The 24,552-nt window shown below is 45.7% G+C and overlaps 1 long non-coding RNA gene across 1 annotated transcript in view; it reads left to right on the forward strand.

The window, feature by feature from the left end:
* LOC134810796 (uncharacterized) overlaps positions 1-22,717 on the forward strand; it is a 77,122-nt gene extending 54,405 nt beyond the window's left edge. Inside the window, exons 3-4 of the long non-coding RNA XR_010159385.1 lie at positions 20,243-20,425; positions 20,534-22,717. This is a non-coding gene — a long non-coding RNA (uncharacterized LOC134810796). The remainder of the gene's footprint in view (positions 1-20,242; positions 20,426-20,533) is intronic.
* The last annotated feature ends 1,835 nt before the right edge of the window (positions 22,718-24,552 follow it).

A 24,552-nucleotide genomic window follows, 5' to 3' on the forward strand; every position in this document is an offset into this window, starting at 1 on the left:
CATGAGGTCTTGGCATCTGATCACAACCTCCGTGATGCCACCTGCCATTGTAGATTTCCAACGATCACCCCCATCAGATTCTCTATTGCCAGCTTTGCCTGAAGAGGGAAGGAGGAGGGGGTCTGTGCTTGTCACACGATGTCTTAGTGCCAGGCCTTGCGGTAGGGAGGTGGTTAGTCTCCTAGGGCTGCAGAGGATCACAGGCTGGGTGGTTTAAACAGCCATGCATTCTCTCACGGTTCTGGAGGCGAGAAGTCTGAGAGTGCCTTTCTCCTAGTTCCTGGTGGTTTGCTGGAAATCTTTCGCATCCCTGGCTTGTGGACGCATCATCCTCTCTGCCCTCATCTTCACATGGTGCTCTCTTCGTGTCTTCTCTGTGTTCGCTTGGCCCCCTTTTAAAAGGATACTGGGGCCCATGCCAATGACCTCATCTCAACTTAATTATCAACAAAGACCCAAATTTCCCTATTTCACAGTCACAGGTACTGGGGATAGACCTCCAACATCTTCTGGGGGCATATGATTTAGCCCATATCAGGAAGATTTACTCATAATATCTCCTTGTGAACTCTGAGTATGAGATCTTTTTGATTAAAGATTATAACTGCATGTTCCTCCTTTCCTCCCTCCCTTCCTTCCTTCCTCCCTTCCTTCGCCTTCCTAATCCCTCCTTCCTCCCATCCTTCCCCTTCCTAACTTCCTAATCCCTCCCTTCCTTCCTTCCTTCCTTTTTTCCTTCCAGCCTTCCTTCCTGCCTTCCTTCCCAGCCTGGGCAACATGGCAAAACCCCATCTCTACCAAGATTATAACTTTCTCCCTTGCTTGCTTCCTTCCTTCCTTCCTCCTTCCCTCCCTCCTTCCCTCCCTCCCTCCCTCCCTCCCTCCCTCTCTTCTTTCCTTCCTTTTTTCCTTCCAGCCTTCCTTCCTGCCTTCCTTCCCAGCCTGGGCAACATGGCAAAACCCCATCTCTACCAAGATTATAACTTTCTCCCTCGCTTGCTTCCTTCCTTCCTTCCTCCCTCCCTCCCTCCTTCCCTCCCTCCCTCCCTCTCTTCCTTCCTTCCTTTTTTCCTTCCAGCCTTCCTTCCTGCCTTCCTTCCCAGCCTGGGCAACATGGCAAAACCCCATCTCTACCAAGATTATAACTTTCTCCCTCGCTTGCTTCCTTCCTTCCTCCCTCCCTTGCTCCTTCCCTACCTCCCTTCCTTCCTCCCTTCCTTCCTTCCTTCCTTCCTTCCTTCCTTCCTTCCTTCCTTCCTTCCTTCCTTCTTCCCTCCCTTCCTCTTCCAGAATGTATTTTATTCAGATGACACATTTTATAGCAATCTTATAGATTAAACATGAGAAGGCTGATTTTCGCTGGTTGAAGAGGGATAGGAACCCCTAAGGTGCCACGAAACACATTTTGGGAACCACTGAGTGAGCTTCTCTCAGGTCTCCCTCTAGCTCAGGCATTCCATGGATCCTTCTCACCCTGGTTTTGGCTCGAACCCAGGTCTATATGGTCTTATTTATTTTAGGTCCAATTCTGCTTGTGACTTGTTCATGTGCCTTGCCAAGGGCTGTCCAGGAAAAGGATCCCCACTGCTTTCATCCCTGAAGTTCTGGCTCAGAATGGGCTGAATGAGGGTGCCAGCAGGGCCCTTGCCAAAGTGTTTCCAGTCAGAATAGGAATCGTGGATCTCTTCCATAACTCTGTCCTTTGTTTTGTCTGCAGAAGCCTAAGTTGTCTTAGTTTGGAAAACTCAGTGTCCTCCCTTCTTGCATGGAGCTATGGTGTGTGGAAATTCCAAACTGTAGCTTAGTTGCCTTGCCCTGAAACTTGTCTCCTCTGGAGATACAGGGCTGGGGGCAAGGCTGAGCGAGAAGAATCTGTCTTGGTCAATCCTGGTGCTCTGGAAGAAAACCTTGTGTGATGGTCATCTCTAGTTGGTAATCTGATATAAGTTGAGTTGCCGACAGAACCCAGCTGAGGAGAATGACTGGTCTAAGCCCAGCATGGCTTTCCTGCTCCCTTTGCTAGGTGTGTGATTTCCCAGCTTCCCTTGGAGAAATGTCACTGCCATGATTGTGTTACAGAGGACCTCCATCTAGCCAGCACGCTCACACTCCTTCCCTGGATCACTTTGATGAAGCAGGCCTCCATGTTGTAAACTGTCTCATGGAGAGGCCCAACTGGCAAGGAACTGAGGAAAGCCTCTGGCCAACAGCCAGTGAGGAGCTGAATCCTGCCAACAGCACTGAGAAAGTTTGGAAGTGGATCCTGCCCTAGTTGAACCTTCAGATGGCTGTGGTCTCAGCCGACATCTTGATTGTAGCTTTGTAAGAGACTTTGACCCAGAGGACTCAGGTAAGCCATACTAGATCCTTACCCACAGAAACTGAGATAGAAAGTTTTTCAGACCTGCCAGAGGCACCATGGCTCATGCCTGTAATTCCAGCACTTTGAAGGCTGAGGCAGGTGGATCACTTGAGCTCAGGAGTTTGAGACCAGCCTGGGCAACATGGCAAAACTCCATCTCTACAAAAAATTAAAAAATTAGCTAGGTGTGGTGGCATGTCCCTCTAGTCCCAGCTACTAGGGAGGCTGAGGCAGGAGAATTGCTTGAGCCCAGGAGGTGGAGGTTGCAGTGAGATGAGATTCTGCCACTGTGCTCCAGCCTGGGAGATGGGAGTGAAACCTTGTCTCAAAAAAAAAAAAAAAAAAAGGTGTTTCAGATCACTAAGTTTGGGGCAATTTGTTATGTAGCAATAGACAACTCATACAGGGGGCTTTGATTTTTGATAGAAGAGATAGAGGAAGCTGGCACCCCTGTTATCCACCAGATGCAATGACCATCTTATGACCATGAGGCAGCAGGCATGATGGTCCCATCCATATTAAGCTTGGCAGAGCAGAAAGATAGAATGATCCAGGGTTCTGACAGCATCTATAAGCAGCTGGGTCACTGCAGCAACCACCTACCTTTGGACTTCTTATATGAAAAAAACATACTCTCATTTAAGTCTTTGTTGATTGAGTTCTGTTACTTGCACCCAAAAGCCTTCCTAAAAGTAAATTGCTTCCTCTTGTGGAATCTCAGATACCTGATCTATCAAACCAGTGGGATGGATTAAATCATGTCTAAGGTCCCAGCTCATGATGGGCACTTCCAGCTACATAGTCATGTGATATTCTTTAGTCAAGTGCTCTATTTCTATTAGGGTCCAGTGGCACACCAGGAGCTGCAGATATCGTGGCTTTATGACAAAAACCCATGAGTGCACATTGTGATTCTCCTACTGAGGCTTGCCATAAACTCCTCACAGCATCTTTCCCCCTTCAGACTTACCTGTAAGACCATGGGTTTTAACTGGGCTTATGGCTCCAGTACTGGGGGTACTTATACCATAACCAGGATCTACTGCATACCTTTTTCTGCACTGGGCTTCATTCAAAGCTGGCAGTCTTCTGTGTCACTTGGTAATTGGCATGGAGCATTACTACAATGTGTGAAATATGCTAAATCCAGAACCCAAAGAGGCTTACCAGGTATTGTGCTTTTTCCTTTGTGGTAGGAGGTGCAAGATATAATAATTTGCCCTTTACTTTGGAGGGGATATCCTGGCCTTTCCAAGAATCCATTAAAGCTGATATGGCAGGACCCTGAATCTTCACTCTCATCCTCTGGAGTGCTTATGTCTTGTCAAGACCTCTAGGGAAAGCCGGGCGCGGTGGCTCACGCCTGCAATCCCAGCACTTTGGGAGGCTGAGGCGGGCAGATCACCTGAGGTCGGGAGTTTGAGACCAGCCTGACTAACATGGTCTCTACTAAAAATACAAAATTAACCGGGCATGGTGGTGCATGCCTTTAATCCCAGCTACTCGGGAGGCTGAGGCAGGAGAATCGCTTGAACCTGGGAGGCGGAGGTTGTGGTGAGCTGAGATTACACCATTGCACTCCAGCTTGGGCAACAAGAGTGAAACTCCGTCTCAAAATACATAAATAAATACATAAATAAATAAATCCTCCAGGGTACTTGTCACTTCTTATTCATTACTTACTCATTACTTCCAAGGTACTTGCCACTTCTTGCTCATTGCTTGCTGATTAATAGGGTCATGTTAATAAAGCTGACCAATGCAATGTTTTGTGGAATGTCCAGGTGGTCATTCCAGGGTGGCACTGATGTTTACCATTCCCTCATGATGCAATACTGATTTTGATTTATTAGGTTGGTGCAAAAGTTATTGTGGTTTTTGCTATTACTTTCAATGCAAAAACTACAATTACTTTTGCACCAATCTAATACTATCTTTGTTAGTGGCGGGTGGGTTGAGGCAGTTTCCCAAGTTTCACCTTCGGAACCCACTCTCCCCACCTTGATAGCGCTTGTCTCATAAGCCATGGGGGTTTTGCCAATTACCGAGTATGTTTATTTCAGTTGTATACCAGGAACTGAGGAAAGACTACTGAGTGAGTCCATGGACCTGGCTGTGACCTGGACTGGAGTCTGGACTCCATTTGTTACCTGGCCTCCATACACTCCCATTCGAACAAGGGCCAAAATAATATTTTGGATCTCCATGTATCAACTCAGACCATGTATCCACAGTCCTTAACATTTCTGACTATGAACAGAATAAAAGCTGGGAGATACTTTGACATGGTTGTGCAGAGTCTTTCTACCTGGAGGTTTGGTCTTTTCTTCAGTCAATGGGTTTCATGTCTGAAAATAGGTTCAGGTCTAGAAGCTTGGCATGGGATCCTGAGTCTTGGTTTATTTTGACTGCATAGATTGAGCAATTCCCTTGTTAGCTGCCTGTCTAGCTAGGCTTCAGGAATGTCGTGTTCTATTAATCATCTCCATAGCTGTCTGTGGGTCAGGCCCCCAGCTGCTTTGGTGACTTGGCTGCTCATTACAATATTTGCAATCATCTTCCCTCTGATGGTTAAGTGCCATCTGGCATCTATTATTTTGGGATCCTATCATCCCCCTTGCTATCACAGAAGTCTACCAGGCCCAGTATTTTCTGGCTGGATAATGCTATAACTTGGCTCTAGTTATGGATTTGGCAGTCAGGAGGTAAAGTGGGGTCTAAACTGAGAGGTGAAGGGGGTGTTTATTTTCATGTAACATAGAAGCTTCTGTATCATTTTTAAGCTAGGAGGGAGTGCTAGTATTTACTAGGAGTCCTGGGACACTTCTGCAGGCTCAGAGAGTCCTGAGTATCTGGGAGTTTAAGGATTCTTGAGGGCATGAACCCTACTGTCCCTATCCAACAGCTTAGGGCCCCACTTCTTTCTAATCGAAGCCCTAACCTTGGCATGACAGAATTACCCAGGTTGAGAATTTTCTGGTGCTCTGTTACCCTCATAATTAAGACCTGGGCCTGCTTCTGGGCCTTTTCTGTCCTTTGGATGCAGGAGAGGGGAACTCTGTACATGCTACCAAAGAGGCCCTCTGACTTTGATGCTTTGCCTTATGCTGGCAATTTCCACTGTCTTTCTGTAGCACGTTAGTAGCACTCAGCAAGCCACCCAATTTTGTTGTCATTATAGTTAGTACTTCATCCAAACCTCTCAAAAGCCTGAGATATTGCACCCGTTGGTTCATTCCCTTCCCCAAGTAGTCCATCCCAATTTACCACCAGTGAAAGGCTTCACATTTATGTCACTCTATCACCCCAAGGGCTGTTCATACTCCACCTACCACCATCCTGTCACCTCAGTGATGTCCGCCAGCCAGTGAGTGGATGATCCAGTTATAAAGTCTCATTTAGTCTGCTCCTTAGACCACCCCACTTCTGACACCAACTGTCTTAAATCTTGTATCCCAAGAAATAAACTTTGAGACAGAAATCTAGATCCTGGGTACTTACTGGGGAGTGCTTTGGAAACAACACCTGCAAGCGGGTGAAGAATCTCAGATTGGCCAGTGGGAGAAGTTGAACTCTGATGCAGAGTTCAACTCTCTGATGCAGTCACAGAAGAGGCCTTAGTCGATTGCATGGGGGACCCTGAAGCTGAGATGATCCTGCAGAATTCTCTCAGACTGAGGCCTCTGAACTTCTACATTGCTAGTCGTGGGTTGCCAGTGAGGGGACATGACTTTGGGTGAGGCAGTGCCCTTCAGTGAAGGACGCTTCCTGGGGAGGGACTGGGCTCTGAGCCGTTAGCAGCCAACACTCCTGGGAGCTGAGCCAGCCTTTGTCCCTGAGGGAGATTCATCTGGGTAGGGCACCACAGCATCCACTATAGCAGTGGTTCTCAAAGTGTGGCACTCAAACCAGCAGCATCACCATCACCTGGGAACTCGCTAGAAATGCAAAGCCTCAGGCTCCACCCCTGACCTACTGAATTAGAAACTCTGAGTATAAGATCCAGCAATCTGTGATTTAACAAACCTTCCCAATTTGATGCGGCTAAAGTTTGAGGTCCACAGCACTACAGGGAGCAAGATCTAGCAGATGACTCACACAGAAAAATTCTGCCCTAGGCCCATTTCAATGTATATTCTCAGAGCTATGTTTGATTATGGAAAGTATACATATAGTAGTATCTATTTATAAATGGTTTCCTTGATCCATTTTTTTAAAAAGCGTTCATTTATTTCTTTTTTAAAATAATTTTAAAAATTTTTTTATTGAGACAGGGTCTCACTATGTTGTCCAGGTTGGTCTTGTACCCCTGGGCTCAAGTGATCCTCCTGTCTCAGCCTCCCAAAGTGCTGGGATTACAGACATGAGCCACCGCACCCTGCCTTTTTATTACTTTTTAAAAAATGTATTTCCATTTATTTCTTAATGGACTGATGCGTGAGGGCAACTGGCTCATTTGTTTCATCTGCTTGTAACTCATGGTATTTCCCAGAGAAACTGCCAGCAGCTTTCAGTAAGTGCTAGGTCTGGACTTAGCAGCTTGGGACTGTAGGGATATCTATGTAAATCCAAGGCAGCCCAGTGGAAAGAGTTTGGGTGCTGACCTTGATTTGGAGCCTGGCTCCCCTAGCACCTCTCGCTGTGGAATCTTAGGAGGTCACTTTCCCTTTCTCATCTGAAAAAAAAAATGGGGTTGATGTGATGATGAAAAGGAAATCACACATAGTAACTGCTAAAAAGCGTGAGCTCTACTTTCACTTCCAGCCGCCTGTGTTCCAGTTCCTGCTCTGCCACACCACACGGTGCAACCATGGGCACGCCCATTCCCATCTTGTGCACGTCCCTTCCCATCTCTGGGCTGTTACCCATCTACAAAGTGGAAGGGCATTGATCTGGACAGACTCTGCGGTTCCTTCCTGTGCCTGTGAGCAAGAGTCCCCCAGGCATTTGGGACCCAAGGCTCCAGGGAGGGAAGGATCCTACAATGTGTTTAAAATCTCCCTCCAAATCAAGTCCTAACTCCTGCCATGTCCAGCATGACCTGGCACCTGGAGGCATCTCAGGCCTCACCCCTTTTCCTCACCCTGCATATGCCAGCCAGTCTAGCCCCTTCTTAATCTTTGAGCAAGCCAGCTAGCCTTTCTCACTACCTTGTGGACTTTGCATTGGTGAACCTTTTCTGGAAAATTCTACCCCCAGCTCTTTGCACTGCTGGCTTCTTCTCATCTTCTGGGGTTCAGCTCATTGTCACCTCCTCAGCACCCCACTCAGCATTCCCCTGCCTCAGTTACAATCGTATCAGCACTTTTGTTTCCTGCAAAACACCTTTCACAATCAGAAGCACTCTCGTTTGATTGTAAGTTTAGCTGGCTATTGTCTGTGCGATTTTTTAGAATGTGCGGCCGTGAGGCTGAAACTTCTGATCTGGCCTTAATCATGACAGTGTCCCCAGCAAATGACCCTAGCACATAGTGCTCAAAAAATAGGTTGGCATGTGTCAGTGAATAGAGACTTGCTCTTAGGAATGCAGGCTGGCTCCGTCTCTATTTGTCAAGCCTTCTTGGGCTCTCATGGCTGAGAAATGGGTTTCAACTGGCAGGCCTGTTTACCCACACCACCACCTTACTGTATGCACCTCGTGCCTCATGCCATCTCGCCTCAGGAACCCATGGGATGTGCCAGATGGGCTGGGCCTGGCTCTGCTACATGTGTGTCCACTTCTAGCTCCTGGCTCCCAGCAGTCTTCCCAGGCTTCCAAGGCAAAGAAAGAGAAAGAGAGAAGAGAAAAGGAGGCTAGACTTGGCTTTGCTCTCCAACAAACCAGCAAGCAAACAGTATCTGGTTTCGAATTTCAACAAGGATGTGTCAGCAGAGCCTGGGTTGCACCAGCCTGGGTTGGGGGAGAGACTGGAGAGGTTATGTCACTGGTGAGGTGTGGTGGTGCAATGCGGGTGACAACACCACGCAGGCCCGGATGTGGTGTCAACAAACCCGGGCTCGAGCGGGGCTCCTGGGTGGGGGCATGCGGAAGTGTTGGGGTGACCCCTCGAGGAAGGAAAGAGCCACGGTCATTTCCTGAGCCTGTCTGCCAGGTGCTTTCGAGTGAGAATCCCACGAGAATCCTCTCACCTGCCAGGCGGGGCCCATGTTATCCATGTCCCTTTACAGGTGAGGAAATCGAGTCTAGGAATTGAAATGACCCACCCGTGATCATTTGGCCCTGGTATAGAGCTGGGAACCAAACACAAATCCAGTTTTGTCTCCTCTTCCTGGGGACTCTGGGTTGAAGTTGTGCTCAACTGTTTCCTGGCTTTAGGAGGCTGGTCAGGCTTCCCAGCCTCCCCATCTCAGCCTCCTCGGTTACAAAATGAAAGTGTCGTTGCCCTCATTCATTCGGTTGGGGTGAGGTTTGAATGGACGATGGTGGCAAAACCCTTGGAAGACCACCTGGCTCTGTGTGCCCCAGACCCATCTTCCTTCTTTGTGGGTGCAGAAGTCCCAGCCCCTTGGGGAAGAAGGAGACTCTGGTGGGCAATGATGTATCCTTGGAATGGCTCCAAGGGAATGGAACCAGCTTTGAGACCCCCAGGCATTGCCAGCTCTGGGCGTCCCTTCCTCTCAGGGCCTGCTCAGTAGATGACTCTGTCCCCATGGGGTGGTGATGCCTGGGTCAGGCTGTCTCCCCACTTCCTTCTCTGTTGGCTACAAGAGCAGGGGCAGCAATGGCTGAGAGTCCAGACAAAAGCTTTTAGAGGAACCAGGTGGGGAGAGGGTGCCCACCACAGACCAGGCCCTTTCCATAGCTCTTGAGATGCCCAATCTCATTGACCTCTTCTGCAAAACCTTGATGAGTGACACAGTGTGCTTCTTCTTTTTTTTTTTTTTTTTTAGAGATGGATAAGCTGAGGATTGGAGAGGTGAGGTCAGTGCAGCAGTCCCACAGCACACCAGAGCTGGATTTGAACCCAGGTGCATTTGCATGGCTTCTGGCTCCTCTGTGGACTGACAGCCTGTGTGGGCCAGCGCTTCCCTTCTCTGGGACTCAATTCTTCCACTTATAAAATGAGGGGGTTGGACCAGATGACTTTAAGAGTCTTCCCATCCCTGGTATTCCCTGAGTCGCCATCTTGGAAATTCTGACCTCATTCCTGCTTTGTGCAGCTGTTTATTTGCTTGTCTCTCTTACACTGTGGAGCTGGGAGGGCCCAAATGGTAGCAGTTCAGGCCAGTCTTGCTGGGGTAAAGGCATAGCTTCCTCTGTGGCCTCTGGGTTTGAGAAGGTCTCCGAGAATCCTCACTCCACAGAGGACATAGCATCTTTTTCGGAGCCCTCCCACTGGCTCGAGAGGGAACTTGTAATTTCGTTTTATTTTTGGTTCTCTCTCTCTTGCTCTTTTTACTGGAGTAAGATATACATAATATAAAACTTACCATTTTAACTATTTTCAAGCATCCAGTTCAGTGGCATTAAGTACATTCACATTATTATGTAACCATCACCATGATCCATCTGAGAACATTTTCATTATCCCAAATGGAAACTCTGTACCATAAAACAGTATCATCCATTCCTCTCTCCCCCCAGCCCCTGGTTGTGATGTGTTTTTATAGCAAAGGCTCCATGATATTTAAGAGTTGATGTCATCCTCCTTCCCCTCCCAGTTCTAGGGGAGAGAAATGGACCTACAATCCCACTGATTTCCAGAGTCTAGGACATGCTTAAGCACAGGATAAGGAGGGCGTGCATGAGGTTCCCTGGCTTGAGTAGCACAGTACAACCTTATAGCCTCAAAATATCTCTGCCCCAAAATGCATCAGTGCCTCAAGTTGCACAGTCTTCATTTATTGCCCCTTCCCTGGGGTTGTTTCTTTCAAAGTATCCCACCCCCTCTGCTGCTTAGCTCTTGGGAGCGAACACACAGCTGGTGTTAGGAGAAATACATTGGGCCACCGTGGGACAGGAAACCTGCTTTCCAGTTCTGCTACTGCCTCTGATTGCATGACCTTGAGTAGCCAGCGTGACCTCTATAAGCCTCAGAAGGCTAAGTGGTGCCAAGGACTCTCTCACCTGTCAAGTGGGTAAGGATGCCAGCTCTTTCAGGACACTGCACGAGAAAGCGCAAGGTGGAGTTCAAATGAAAGAGAAGATAGATGCTAACTCAGTGGCTAGCCCACGGCTTTCTCCTCACTTCAGGAAGATGCTCTGGTGGAGATGGGGTGGTGACCTCTGACGCCTACGGCTGCGGAGGGCTCCAAAGCCCACAGGTTCTGGAGATGACTCATGGGAAGTTTTCCCGAAGGTCAGAGCTGGTTGTCAGCCTCCCTCTCTCCTCATCTTCCCCATAGGCTTGGGAGTTTGCCAATTCGAGGCAACATTCTTCTTATCTCCCACTAGGCCCTATGCTCATGGATTTGTTAGGGGTGGGAGCTGTTTTTACTCACAACACTTCTGACACCAAATGTGTGGGTTTTCTTCTCTCACCAACTAACTCTCCAACTCTCTGGATACCCACTGGGCGTCCTACATTTCAATTCAATTTGGACACTAACGCCGCAGGCTTAGGGACTCAGTCCCACGAGACTGCCCTCGCTTCAGATGCCAGTCACAGCACCAGTTCCTCAGGTGATCACACTGCTGTCCAACTTCGCTACAAAGCCTGGAAGGTTCACACAACCAACTGCGCATTTCAGGTTTGATGATTTGTTAGAATGGCTCACAAAACTCCAGAAAACACTTCACGTACCATTTTTGCTTTATTATAAAGGAAGCAAATGAACAGCCAGATGAAGAGGGACCTAGGGCAAGGTCTGCAAGCGTCCTGAGCACAGGAGCTTCTGTCCCTGCGGAGCTGGGATGAGCTGCCATTTCAGCTCTCCCAATCCTGTTGTTTAGAGGTTTTTAATGGAGACTTCATTACATGAACACAATTGACTAAATCATTCACCTTTGGTGATGAACTCACTCTGTATTCCTTCTCTCCTCCCTGGAGGTTGAAGAGGCTAAAAATTTCAAGCTTCTAATCAAGGCTTAGTCTTTCTGGCAACTATTTCCCATCTGGAACCCATCTAGGGGCCCACCAAGAGTCGCTTCATTAGAACAAAAGGGGCTCCCATTACCTTTATCACTCAGGAAATTCCAAGGGTTTTAGGAGCTCTGTGCTAGGAACTGGGGACAAAGACCAAATACTTCTCTATAGCACAGACAGTAAGAAGGGCCCTACTCTGTCAAACACAAGGTTTAGCAAAATGGAGTTGGGATGTTATCTGAATAGTGTTTCTTAGTAAAACCATTATCCATCAAGGTCATAATCTATGGGCATACTGAGTTCCTGCTCCCCTTCCCCATGTGTCAAACAGGGACGTATTAGTTATCTTTTGCTGCATAACAAATTACCCCAATGCCTACTGTCCCAAAACAAATGAACAAAAATTCTTGTCTCACAGTTTCTGTGGGTCAGGAATCTGGGTGGAGCTTAGCTGGGTCCTCTGGTTCCAGGGCTCTCATGATAGCTGCAGCTAAGATGTTGGCTGGTTATTCGCTAGAGAAGGATTCACTTCCAAGCTCACTAATGTGGCTGTTGGAAAGATCCAATTCCTTTTGGATTATAATATGGAGGCGAGGACTTCAGTTCCAGGCTGGCTTTTGGGTGGAGTTCTCCTCCTTTCCTTGTGCAGTGGGCATCTTCATATCCATGGAGGGCAGCTCACAGTATGGCAGACTGCATGAGTTAAAGGCAAGTGAGGGAGTGTGAACAAGATGGAAAGCATAATCCTTCATGACTTTGATATGGTTTGGCTGTGTGTCCCCACCCAAATCTTACCTTGTAGCTCCCATAATTCCCACGTTTTGTGAGAGGGATCCAGTGGGAGATGCCTGAATCATGGGGGCAGGTCTTCCCCATGCTGTTCTTGTGATAGTGAATGGGTGTCATGAGATCTGATGGTTTTTAAAAACAGGAGTTTCCCTGCACAAGCTCTTTTTTTGCCTGCTGCCATCCACGTAAGATGTGACTTGCTCCTCCTTGTCTTCCACCATGATTGTGAGGCCTCCCCAGCCACATGGAACTGTGAGTACAATTAAATCTCTCTCTCTCTCTTTTCTTTTTGTAAATGTCACAGTCTTGGGTACGTCTCTATCAGCAGCATGAAAACAGACTAATACAGACTTGATTTCAGAAATGACATCTCATAACTTTTGCCCTGTTCTGTTTGTTAGAAACAAGTCACCAGGCCAACAGTCAACAGGAGGGAATTACACAAGGGCATGAATACCAGGATGCCAGGATCACTGGAGACCGCTTTAGAGACTGCCTCCCACAGGGCATAATAATAGCTACCTTAAAGGGTTGTTGTGGGGATAAAACATGACAATATATATGAAAACAGCAGCTTTGAATATTCCAAAGCACTAGGTAAACATCAGTTATTTTTGTATTATGAATCATCTATTACATACAATATTAATGATGCTGTTTAACTTTTTAGTAATAAATACAACTATTGGCAGAGAAGACAAATTATAGCCCATCAGAGCTACCTAGACTTCAGAAACCACCTACTACAACCTCCTCATTTTGCAAATGGTGAAATGGTGCACTCAGAATCATTCGGAGAGTGAGTGCCAGAATTGTAAACAGAAGGCAAGTGTTCCCATTACTTTTTTGTATCTGCAAAACCTAAAAATGTACGCTTTGTCCAGTACTCTTTCCACTTTATCATGTTGTCTTTAGGTAGGGTATTAAAAAGAAACAAAATAGACACATAATTTCTTATGAGGAAAGGGTCTTTAGGGTACTTCTTGACACTTTTCCTAGGTGATGATGTAAGTTTAAATAAATAGAGGCCACCTGTTAAATCCGTGCATGCTGACGGGGCTGGGATTCATCAAGCTGGCAATGGTGGGATAGTATGTGGGTCTCAACCTTCACTGCACGTCAGAATCACCTGTGAAGCTTCAGAGGTTCTGAGTTCATTGGTTTAGGATACAGCTTGGGCACTGGGAGTTTTACAATTTCCTCAGGTGGCTCCAATGTGCAGCCAACAAGTAAGAGGACCAGTGGGATCATCTTTATTCAGCTGGAGGAATACTCACTGATCACAGCCATCAATTCTTCTTTGGAGGCAGAATTAGAGCCACCGTTTGTTTTTGTAACTGATGTTTTATGGGGATGCAGGCATGCTCATTCAGTTACTAATGTCTGTGGCTGCTTTTGTGCCCCAATGGCAGAGCAGAACAATTGTGATTGGCACTGATGGTTCGCAAAACCTAGAAATGTATGATTTGTTTCTGTACAGAAAAAAATGTGCTGACCCCTGAGTTAGGAGATGAAACAGTGGGAGCTGTGTGCATGGCTCAGAAGAGTCACTTGGTGTTGGATAAAAACTTGGGAACCATTTCTAGAGTGGTGAGAGTGTAAGCCAAGTCAAGCCCTGAACAGATTTGACATTCCAGTGGGGAGAGAGTGGGAGGCAGCAGCACAAGCACAGAGTTGTGGGAAAGATGGAAGCAAGGTCAGGAGAGGAACCAAGAGAAACAGCAACATTTCAGGTGAGGGTGGAAAAGGATCATCAAAAAGACAGAGTGAGAGAGCGTGGTCAGAGAGGTGGCAGATGACCCCGGAGAGAGAGACATCATGAAGCCAAGGGAAGTAAGGACTGTGGTTGTCGCAGGAGAGATGGTGCCCAGCAGGGCCTGGCATAGCAGAGGCCAAGGAGGGAAAGGCCTGAGGAGGGGCTGAAAAATTTGGCCACTGAGAGGTGATCATTGCACCTTAAAGATATACAATAAAAACCAAATACATTAATCAAAAGAGCGAGAGAGAATAAAGATGAAAGAGAAAAAGTAAAATAAAAAATATAGTGACTGTCTAAAATCTTTGCTATATAAGCAAAATAGCAATAGAAAATTTTCAGAAAGGAAAAAAATTATTTGCACAAAAGTGAAATAAAAAGAAGGTCATTGGATTTATCAGAAAAGAGCATGACCCCAATTTTCAAATAACTGGGCTGCTACTTTCATAAATCATTTTTGGGGGAAGGGGGTATTATTTATATTTTCTGATGCAATCCACCAGATTGAAACCTTGTTATCTTCTTGTTTTTTTCCCTTTGTCTTATCTCTGCTGTCTTTCTCTGGGTCCATAGATACGCATGTGCACCTAATTATACATTTCACATGTGTTGACTTAAAAAAGTGATTTCATATTTGCAGTTGTTTCTGAAGGAGACAGGTGTCTGCATGACTAATCTAATTCTGCAGAAATCACTTGCTACAGAGCAATTGACCAAATGCCAGTTGATTCAGGCACCATCTCTCATAGCTTCCTCACCTTCCCTCCTTTCCTCTCTTGATAGTTTTATAACCCTTGTTCTGGGGCTGCCTTGTGAGGTGACCTTGGGTGAATAAGCTGTTTCTCCCTGGGCCTATTTGCTACCTGGAAGTTCAGGCAGCAGAGTGCAGACCCACAGGCCAGGGGACTAATGAGGAAGAAAAAGTGACTGGTGCTTGTGTGGCCCAGGGCAAGCCCATTAAGGATGGCAGCTCCATAAGCGGCACAGTCATGGAGAGTTCAGCCAGACTCTTGAGAATGATGGAAAAGGGTAGTATGACTGGGACTACCTTGGAAAACCTGGTAGGCATGGCTATCATTGTGTTGATGGAAAAGAGGAATGTGTTAAAGTAGGTCTGATTTCCCTGCATGTATAAGTGCCTATTCTATTTGAGCAAAGCTATTGGTTATTACTAATATTACCCCTTACTGAGTACTTATTGTGTAACATGCTCTGTACTGGAGCTTTACACATTTGATCTCATTTAATCCTCATGACAACCCTGGGAGGCCAGAGACTGAGGTTAAATCAGTCGCTGGAGGTCACTGGCTAGGAAGTGGTGGAGTTGGGATTTGAAGCCAGTTCTGCCCATGTTGTTTTGATCATGACTCCACAGTGTCTTGCATAAGGGCAGGGACATCCATATTCACCACTGTATCCATAACGCCTTGCACCGTGCTTGTATATCATAGGAACTCAATGAATAAGGTATTGATTAACTGCTATATTAACTATAAAACGATGCTGTAGAAAAAAGCAATCCTTCAAAATTTCAGTGGCATTACAATAGCATATGTTTATTTTTCCCACTTGTGGGTCTGTGGATTGGCTGTACTTCAGCTGATCTAGCTTTGCCTTGGCCAGGCAGGCTCGACTCAGACCTCTAGTTGAATTTCTTTCTCTTTCTATGTCTTTATTCTGAGCTTAAGCTGAAGGAGCAGGGGCTGCCCGGGACATTATCATCTTATGGTAGACTAAAGAAGTGCAAGAGGTAAAGGTAAAGCAAAATCATGCAGAGACATTAAAGGCCCTGGTCCAATCAAATCGGCTATTATTTCATTTCCCAAAGCTCTTCACACCACCAGGCCCATCATCAATAGGCCAGGGAGATACATTCCACCGACTGTAGTGGGAGGTATTGCAAGCCCCAGGGCAAGAGTTTGTAGAATTCTATAACAGGGAGCATAGAAAACCAAAGCCAACTCTTCACACTCACTCTCAGTTGGGATTAATTCATCTGTGAATAAAGGTAAAACTCCAGGAACAGTGACTTACACAATATGGGAATTTCTCTCTCATGTTAGTCTGGATATAGGTAGTTCAGGTCAGGCAGGGCATCTCTGATCTGTGAAATCCCTAGGTACCCAGGTTCTTTCTATCTTGTTGCTCTGCCTGGCATGCCTGGTCCCCTCATGGGGCAAAGTGGTGTTCCAGCCAGCACCTCCACGCATCACACAGCAGATGGAAGAAGGAGTAGGGACTCGAGTCAGCTGCCTCTTAGAGCAGCAGTCCCCAACATTTTTGGCACCAGGCACTGGTTTTGTGGAAGACAATTTTTCCATGGATTGGGGAAGGGGATGGTTTTGAATGATTCAAGCACATTATGTTTACTGTCCACTTTATTTCTATTATTGTTACTATATTAGTCTGTTTTCATGCTGCTAATAAAGACATACCTGAGACTGGGTAATTTATACAAGAAAGAGGTTTAATGGACTTAAGTTCCACATGGCTGGGGAGGCCTCACAATCATGGCAGAAGGGATAGAGGAGCAAGTCATGTCTTAGATGGATGGCAGCGGGCAAAGTGAGAGCTTGTGCAGGGAAACTCCCCCTTATAAAACCATCAGATCTCATGAGACGTATTCACTATCACAAGAACAGCATGAGAAAGACCCGCCCCCATGACTCAATTACTTCCCACTCGATCCCTTCCATAACACCTGGGAATTGTGGGAGCTATAATTCAAGATGAGATTTGGGTGGGGATACAGCCAAATCATATCAGTTACATTGTAATACATATTGAAATAATTATACAACTCACCAAACTGTAGAATCAGTGGGAGCCCCGAGCTTGTCTTCTTGCAACTAGATGGCCCTATCTGGGGGTGATGGGAGACCATGACAGATCATCAGGCATTAGATTCTCTCTCTCTCTCTCTCTTTTTTTTTTTTTGTTTTGGACAGAGTCTTGCTCTGTTGCCCAGGCTGGAGTACAGTAGCATGATCTTGGCTCACTGCAACCTCTGCCTTCCGGGTTCAAACGATTCTCCTGCCTCAGCCTCCTGAGTAGCTGGGATTACAGGCGCATGCCACCATGCCCAGCTAATTTTTCTGTTTTTAGTAGAAATGAGGTTTCACTGTTTTGGCCAGGATGGTCTTGATCTCTTGACCTCATGATTCGCCCGTCTCGGCCTCCCAAAGTGCTGGGATTACAGGCGTGAGCCACCGCGCCTGGCCTAGATTCTCACAAGGAGCATGCAATCTAGATCCCTCACATGTGCAGTTCACAATAGAGTTCGTGCTCCTACGAGAATCTAATGCCACCGATGATCTGACAGGAGGCGGAGCTCAGGCAATAATGTGAGTGATGGGGAGTGGCTATAAATACAGATGAAGATTCTCTCCTTTTCTCTGCCACTCACCTCCTGCTGTGCAGCCTGGTTCCTAACAAGCCACAGATTGGTATTGGTCTGTGGCCTGGGGTTGGGGACCCCTGTCTTAGAGAAGGTTCTTGAAGGTTGCTATGTGCACCACTGCTAGTATCTTTCTGGCCAGAATTTAGTTTCAAGCCATACCCACCTATAAGGGAAGTCTGGGGAATGTAGTCTTTATTTCAAATGAGCATGTGACCAGCCATAATTTCCAGTTTTATTAAGGAAGGAGAGAATGGACATTGGGCCGTGTCAATCTCTGCCACCCCACTCTGTTGGTTATTAGACATGTGGATGCAGGAAAGGGTGAGATGTGGTGCCACAGGCATAAACTCTGAGGTCAAGCAGATCTGGCCCCAAACATGCCTCTTCATACAGCCACGTGGCCTTGTGCAAGCCACCTAATCTTATTAAGCCTCAGTTTCCTCAGTTGTAAAAAGAGGGAAAATGATCCAATTTCAATGAGTTATTATAAGAATTAAACAACTTAAGACACGGCATATCAGGGTTAATATGTTACTCCAGGAGATTACCATCTAGAGGGGAAGATGTATGTGTTAATAGGTAGTGATGAAAAAAAATATCCTCTTGTTATCCCCACTACTTGTTCTTAACATCCATGGAACTTCATTACTGATATATGAGAGACTGATAACATCATTGGCCAAAAAACCATGATATCTTTCTTACCTCAGTTTTATCATCTGACAAATGGGTATAATAAGAATAGCTCCCTTATTGGGTGTTATGAGGATGATGTGACCTCCTGCATATAAAATATTCATAGTCTTACCTGCTGTATGGCAAATGCCTTCAGGTAATGCTACTTGTTATGACAATCTGGTTTTCTCATGCCCTGAGCAGGACCTGGCGTGTGCTAGGTGTTCAATAAATGTTCTTCAGTTGAAGGACAATTAAATGAAAAAATGGTTCTAACTTAAACAAAAAGTTTATTCAAACAAGAAAAAAAGCCCTTAAAGCAAAAGCAACCCAAGACCAAGTAACCGTCTTGATGCAGTATGTGGGTTTTAAGTTCTAGAGACCAAAGCCAAGCTGAAGGTTTCATTGATGACAGGCATCTCAGACCACAACAATCCAGCCTGGCCTCTGTATACCTTAGAGGTCTCTTAAAGTTCCTCTACACCCCTTTGCTTCTCTATAACCCAGAGGAGGGGAAATTATTATTCTCATTTTACAGGTAAGAAAACTGAGGCTCAGGGAATCAGGACTGGACCCAAGATCACAAAACTAACAAGGAGTCTGTATGGATGTGCTGACTCTCAGTCCTGTGCTCTCCCCATTAGACCAGAAAGACCATCTGGTTGGTCCTAATACTTTTACAGCCTGGAGGACCAGCAGGGTTAAGTGACTTCCCCAAGGCCACATAACAAATGGGCAGAGCAGGTGAACCCTCTGACTTGTCTCCAAAGGAAGTGTGGGCTGTTTGCTGTAAACAGTGCCTCCAGGGAATCACTTCTCAGCACCCAGCTCCTTGATGGCAGAGGCTTAGGCCTGAAAGCTTGCTTGGCTTGGAAACAGCCCAAGCCTGGCCAACAGAAGGACATGGGAACATCTTTTTTTTTTTTTTTTTTTTTTTTTTAATTATACTTTAAGTTCTAGGGTACATGTGCACAATGTGCAGGTTTGTTACATATGTATGCATGTGCCATGTTGGTGTGCTGCACCCATTAACTCATCATTTACATTAGGTATATCTCCTAATGCTATCCCTACCCCCTTCCCCCCACCCCACGACACGCCACGGTGTGTGATGTTCCCCTTCCTGGGACACAGGAACATCTTTGACGACAGCTATGATTCTGTCAAGATGGGAGGAGATGCTTTGATCAGGATTGTGGTGTGGAAGTCTGTTTCCTCTGGAAAGAGTCATGAGAAAGAGAAAGACAGGAATCATGGGGTAGACAATGAAGCTTGAATTTGAATCCACATCTGTTTGACTCCATAAGACAAAGGTGTGGAATGGCATCCAGGCTGAGTCTGAAATGTGAAGTGAACATTTCCTCCTTGTCTATCTCTATTATCACCCCATCTGTCTCTTGGGACTCTGTGTCTGGTGGTGCAGTTTGAATATTGCACAAAGGCACCTGGTTACTGTGAGCATCCCGATAATCCCAGCACTTTGGGAGGCTGAGGCAGGCAGATCACTTGAGCCTGGGAGTTCAAGACCAGCCTAGTTAACATGGCAAACACTGTCTCTATAAAAAATGTAAAAATTAGCCAGACATGGTGGCATGTGCCTGTAGTCCCAGCTACTCAGAGGGTGAGGTTTGAGGATACTTTGAGCCCAGGAGGTCAAGGCTGCAGTGAGCTGTGATTGTGCCACCGCACTCCAGTGAAGATTTTAGTACCATGTATTGTGTATTGCAGCCAGGAGGATGTCTATTTATCCTTCTGTTTATTCATTAGCAAATACCTATCAGAATTCTTAGCATGCATAGAGCACTGTACTTGGGGATGGGCATAATGCAAGGACTAAAACAGACCTAGTTATTGGCCTCACTAGAGTCCACAACTTAGCACTCTAGTCTTTCTCTAAGAAGTCGTGAATGTGTTCATCATCCATCCATCCATCCATTGTCCACACACTCATTTAATTGACTCACATATTCATGCATTATTTTTTTCACGTGCTCAATCATGTACCCATTTAATAATTTTGTTACTCTTTCCTCCTCTCATTTATTCATTCATTTAGTCACTTAGAAGTTTATTCTTTTACAAACTCATTTGTTTACTAACGCTGATTCATACTTTTCTATTTATTCACTCACTAAATAGATCCATTTAATCACATGCTAATTCATTTACGCTTTCTCTCACTCTTAAAAATCATTTAGTCATCAAACATTTACTAAGCCTATTCTGTATTCTAGGGGACCTAGATGCAGTCATCTTCAAGTTCCATAGGAGGGCTGTGGCTGACCTTGTCTCGTCTGATAAACCACTGAAGAAGAATGCTGTGTATCTATCTAGTGGGGCCTTCTAGGGAACTACGGGGGGCAAGGGCAAGTTCATTGGCCTGTCATTACTGTTTCCTAATCTAGGGAGCCTCTCAGGTGAGGAAACACGTTTTCCCACAAGATGTCACCTGTGGCCACCTCCCAAGAGGTGGTCAGCTGGGAGAAGCTTTCAGCTTTCTGTATCTTTCTTCCCTTCCCCCTCAGAAAAGACTCCCCTGAAGCGACTGGTCTTCTCTGGCTCTGGCCAGGGGCTGAGGAGTGACGCTGGGTGGAGGCAACACCCAGGGAGATAGGAAGCCTGTTCTGTGGGGCTTATCTCAGGACTGTGAGGCAACTGAAGACAGAAGCCATGAGAGGAGAAGTTTGGTAATCTCATCTGCAATTGTTGTTTTTGTACTTATCTAAGGATGGGGGTGGGGATGGAAGGGTGGGAATGGGTTTGAGTTGCAGCAAAAGGAATTTAGATTAGACACCTGAAAGAACTTTCCAACATACAACGCTGTAAGGCCAAAAGGAGATAGTACAGTTGCCTTTTATCTTGATCCATGGTATAATACTTAAGTTTAGGTGTTCAATAAGTACTGAACACACAAGACTGGGAGTCTGGAGAGTTGGGCCAAAAGCTCTTATTTGTCCTTCATTCCCACTGGGGACATCTCTCCTCTTTATTTCACTCTCTGAGCCTCTGTGTCCTTGTCAGCCTTGTAGGGCTGCGATGAGAATTAAATGAGACAATATGTGAATGTGACCAGTCCAGTCAATGCCTAGCACATAGTACATACTTAAGAAATACCTATGTCATCTGGATTCTGGAAATCCTGTACACCATGGTAGTCCAATAAAAATATACCCAATGAATCATTAACATGATTTAATTTATAAGGGGCACAAAAGGTTCATTAATGTTAGTTAACAGTAAGTTTTGGAGTCAGATAGACCTGGGCCTTATTTAGAGCTGCATTTGGGGTTGGGAGTGGAATAGAGAGGAAGAAGAGGAAATGGATGGGAAGAGTTGATGAAAATTCAGGAGAACCCAGCCCACTGATAGGAGAGGTTTGGGAGAAAGAAATAGCTACAGAAGGGTATGTGTTCAAATTTTGCTCTTTGCAAAGAACATGCTGGTTACTAAGAGAGATCAGAGCAGGTACAAGGAGTTCAGTGTGGAGACTCTGGCAGTGGTCCAGGTGTGATGTCTAAAGCAAGGGACTGTGGTCAAGGGTGAGCTCAAGGTGAGTGGGTCTTAGCTGCCTTAGCTCCTTGTGGAGGGCAAGTGAAGAAGGTATTGGCAAGAACATTAGAAATTGTCCTAGGTGCTCTCCTACAATGCTATGACCAGGATGCACTCTGCACTCCTTTCGATGAGGAGTTTGGTATCACATCCAAGGCCTTACCTGTCTCCGTTCTCTTTGATCTAGTAATTTCACTGGAAGCCAGTTCAAGGAGATTATCTAAACTGTGGAGAAAGGTTTTTGTCAGTCAAGGGCTCTTTATTAAGCACTTACTATGTGCCAGGCTCTGAGGGTACATCGGGGAGTGTTAGAGAAACACAAGTGGGAGAGATTTTGAAGGGCTGCTGAGATCATTCATGTAGTCAGGCAATCAAAAAATATTTACTGAGCACCTGTTATGTGTCTGACATCATTCAAGGCTCTGGGTTTTCAACAAGGACCAAGACAGATGAGGATTTCAGAACTGTGGACAAGTGAGGGTTAGCAGGTCAGCAAAGTCAGAATGTTTATGCCAATGCAGCAGGCTTCTCTGATCCCCCAAATTATGCTCGGTCCTTCTCATATATGCTCTTTCCCACCCCCATATTCACACAGATGAGGACCTCAACTTCTTTTCTCGATTTCCATTAAAAGCCTTTACTCAAGGTCGTTGTATATGTAGTAAATTTTATGAAAGGTTTATGGATATGGAGGGAGTTACATGATGAGAATGCAAATACATTAATTTTGAGTTGGTTAAATGTCATTGTTTTCAAGATTCTCCAACTGCCCAACAAGTAGCTTGGCTGCCATCTTCCCTCCACTTTATGCATCTCTGCTTCCTTCCTAAACCATCTTCCTCAGTGGCAGTGGGGTTCCAGTCATTTGCAGTCGTAAATAGTATTTCCCCCTTGGTCACACTTTAATCACTTGTCCGAAGTCTATTATTTCAGCTACATTGTAAGCTCCTTGAAGCACCTAGATCAGGGCCTCGCTCATAATAGGCATTTCAAAAAAAGTTATTCAGTGAATAAATGAACAGATGAATGAGACATCCTTCAGATCCCTATAAGAAAATTGTACTACCTGCATCGTTGCAAGAAAAAAGTGAGTTAATTTTTTTTCAGTATGATGCCACATTGGATTCTGAATTACAGAATTCAATCTAAATATCTGAATTTGATATTTGCCCTTTTGTCTCCTCTACATGGCATAGCAAAATGGGAGACAACACGGGCTTTCAAATCAGATGTTGATTTGGCTGTTGGCCCTTGTGCTGTGTATCCTTGGGCAAGGATTTATTTCTTGTAAGCCTCAGTTCCCTTATCTGTATAATGGGCACATTACCAGCACAAATGGTGTCGTGGTTAAGTGTAGACTCTAGTACTGAACTTCTGAATTCAAATCCCAGTTTTCCACTGACTGTGTTAATCTTGTGCAAGTAGCTTATTGTCGTCATCTTCATCTGCAAAATAGGAATATTATTTACTTTATAGGGCCACTGGGAAGATTAAATGAGTTAATATATACAAGGTACTTAAACAGTGTCTGGCAAAAAGTAAGCATGACATAAGGTTAGCTCATGTTATTATCTACCTCAGACAGCAGATGGAATAAGATAACATATATAGGGTGTGTACTTAGCACAGTCCCTGGGATGTTTTAGCTGTTCAATACTTGTTAGCTGTCACTATTATGCCACATATTATCAAGTTAAATGCACATTCATTTTCTATCATCTCTGAAAATGGGATACATCTAATAGTCACTTTTGGGAAGGAGGCATTCATGATGTAGTTTTCATTGTCTGTACAATTAATCTGGCAGAATGATGTCAGTAGCTTGGAAGAAAACCCCAAGACAAGAGCAAGAGCAAAACACTCTGTGAAGAAGTACTGCATCCTTCCTGTGATCATCCCTGGGTCCAGATGGCTCAGAGGGTGGCGTTGTGGGGAAAACGTTGCACATAGACAGCTCTGAGTCAAAAAGTGACTCAGAGGAGCTGGATTCTGAATGTGACTAAGTTTTAGGAATACCTTAAACAACTTACCTCATTTCTATTTTCCTTTTCATGCATGCATGAAGCTGATATAGAGTAAAAACCCGTTCTAAATAAAACTAAAAAAGCTTTCAGTAAGTGTGAAATACACATTCTGTGTAATCAAAATCCATGTGTCATAATTGGGTAGGTAACATGTTTTTCTTTCTTAGAGGTATGTAAAATAATGCTGCATCTTACAATCACCAGCATCTTAGACGGATGAATTATGGTGCTGTGCATATCCATCTGTCATCAGGCGTTGTCTGAGCAGCCAGCCCACTGTGGCAAGTGCCGTGGGAGGAGAGTCAGAGGTGGGAGGAGGAGAAAGAGAGGCTGAAGTCCCTGCCTGGAGCTGGCTGCAGGGCCATCCTGCAGAGTGGGTCATTGACTGGGCAGCCCAGGCCTCCTATGGTCCCTCCTCAGCATTCTGCTTCCAAACTGACCTGCTCTGGGCTTTCCTGGGTGTCCTGGTTTTGGCTCACCCTCACCTTTCAGGTGAGTCAGTTTGCTTCACCTGAGCAAGTTGCAACTGCCTGGGCGGAGCCTCACCTGTGACTGTACAAGGGACGGGTCTGGATCGGGCAGCCAAGTAGGTCTGATAAGAAGGATGGGGCAATTTCTTGCCAGCACCACCTTGTAGGGAGTTTGGGCTTCTTCCCCAGGGCTCAGGGAATGGGCAAGAGAAAGAAGGGTGGGGACTTGAATCCAGTGAAAGTACCAGGCCTCCCTGAATACCACTGACACCCCAAAGCAGGCACATCCTCCTGTTTCCCTGTGCCAAGGGCTTATAAGAAATCAGGTAGTGATCCTTGCCCCACCTCCCAAGCATGGAATTCTCTAGGCTTGCCCCTTGGGTTTCTAGAGGATTCTGTGGGAAAACAAGGTTTCATTTGTTAAGAAGAGTAAGTGACGATCACTTAGTTTGGTGACCTTGGGTACAGGTGGTGACATGTGGATGTTAGGGCAGGAAGGGC

Source organism: Pan troglodytes, chromosome 7, assembly GCF_028858775.2.
Source record: "Pan troglodytes isolate AG18354 chromosome 7, NHGRI_mPanTro3-v2.0_pri, whole genome shotgun sequence".
NCBI classification, from domain to species: domain Eukaryota; kingdom Metazoa; phylum Chordata; class Mammalia; order Primates; family Hominidae; genus Pan; species Pan troglodytes.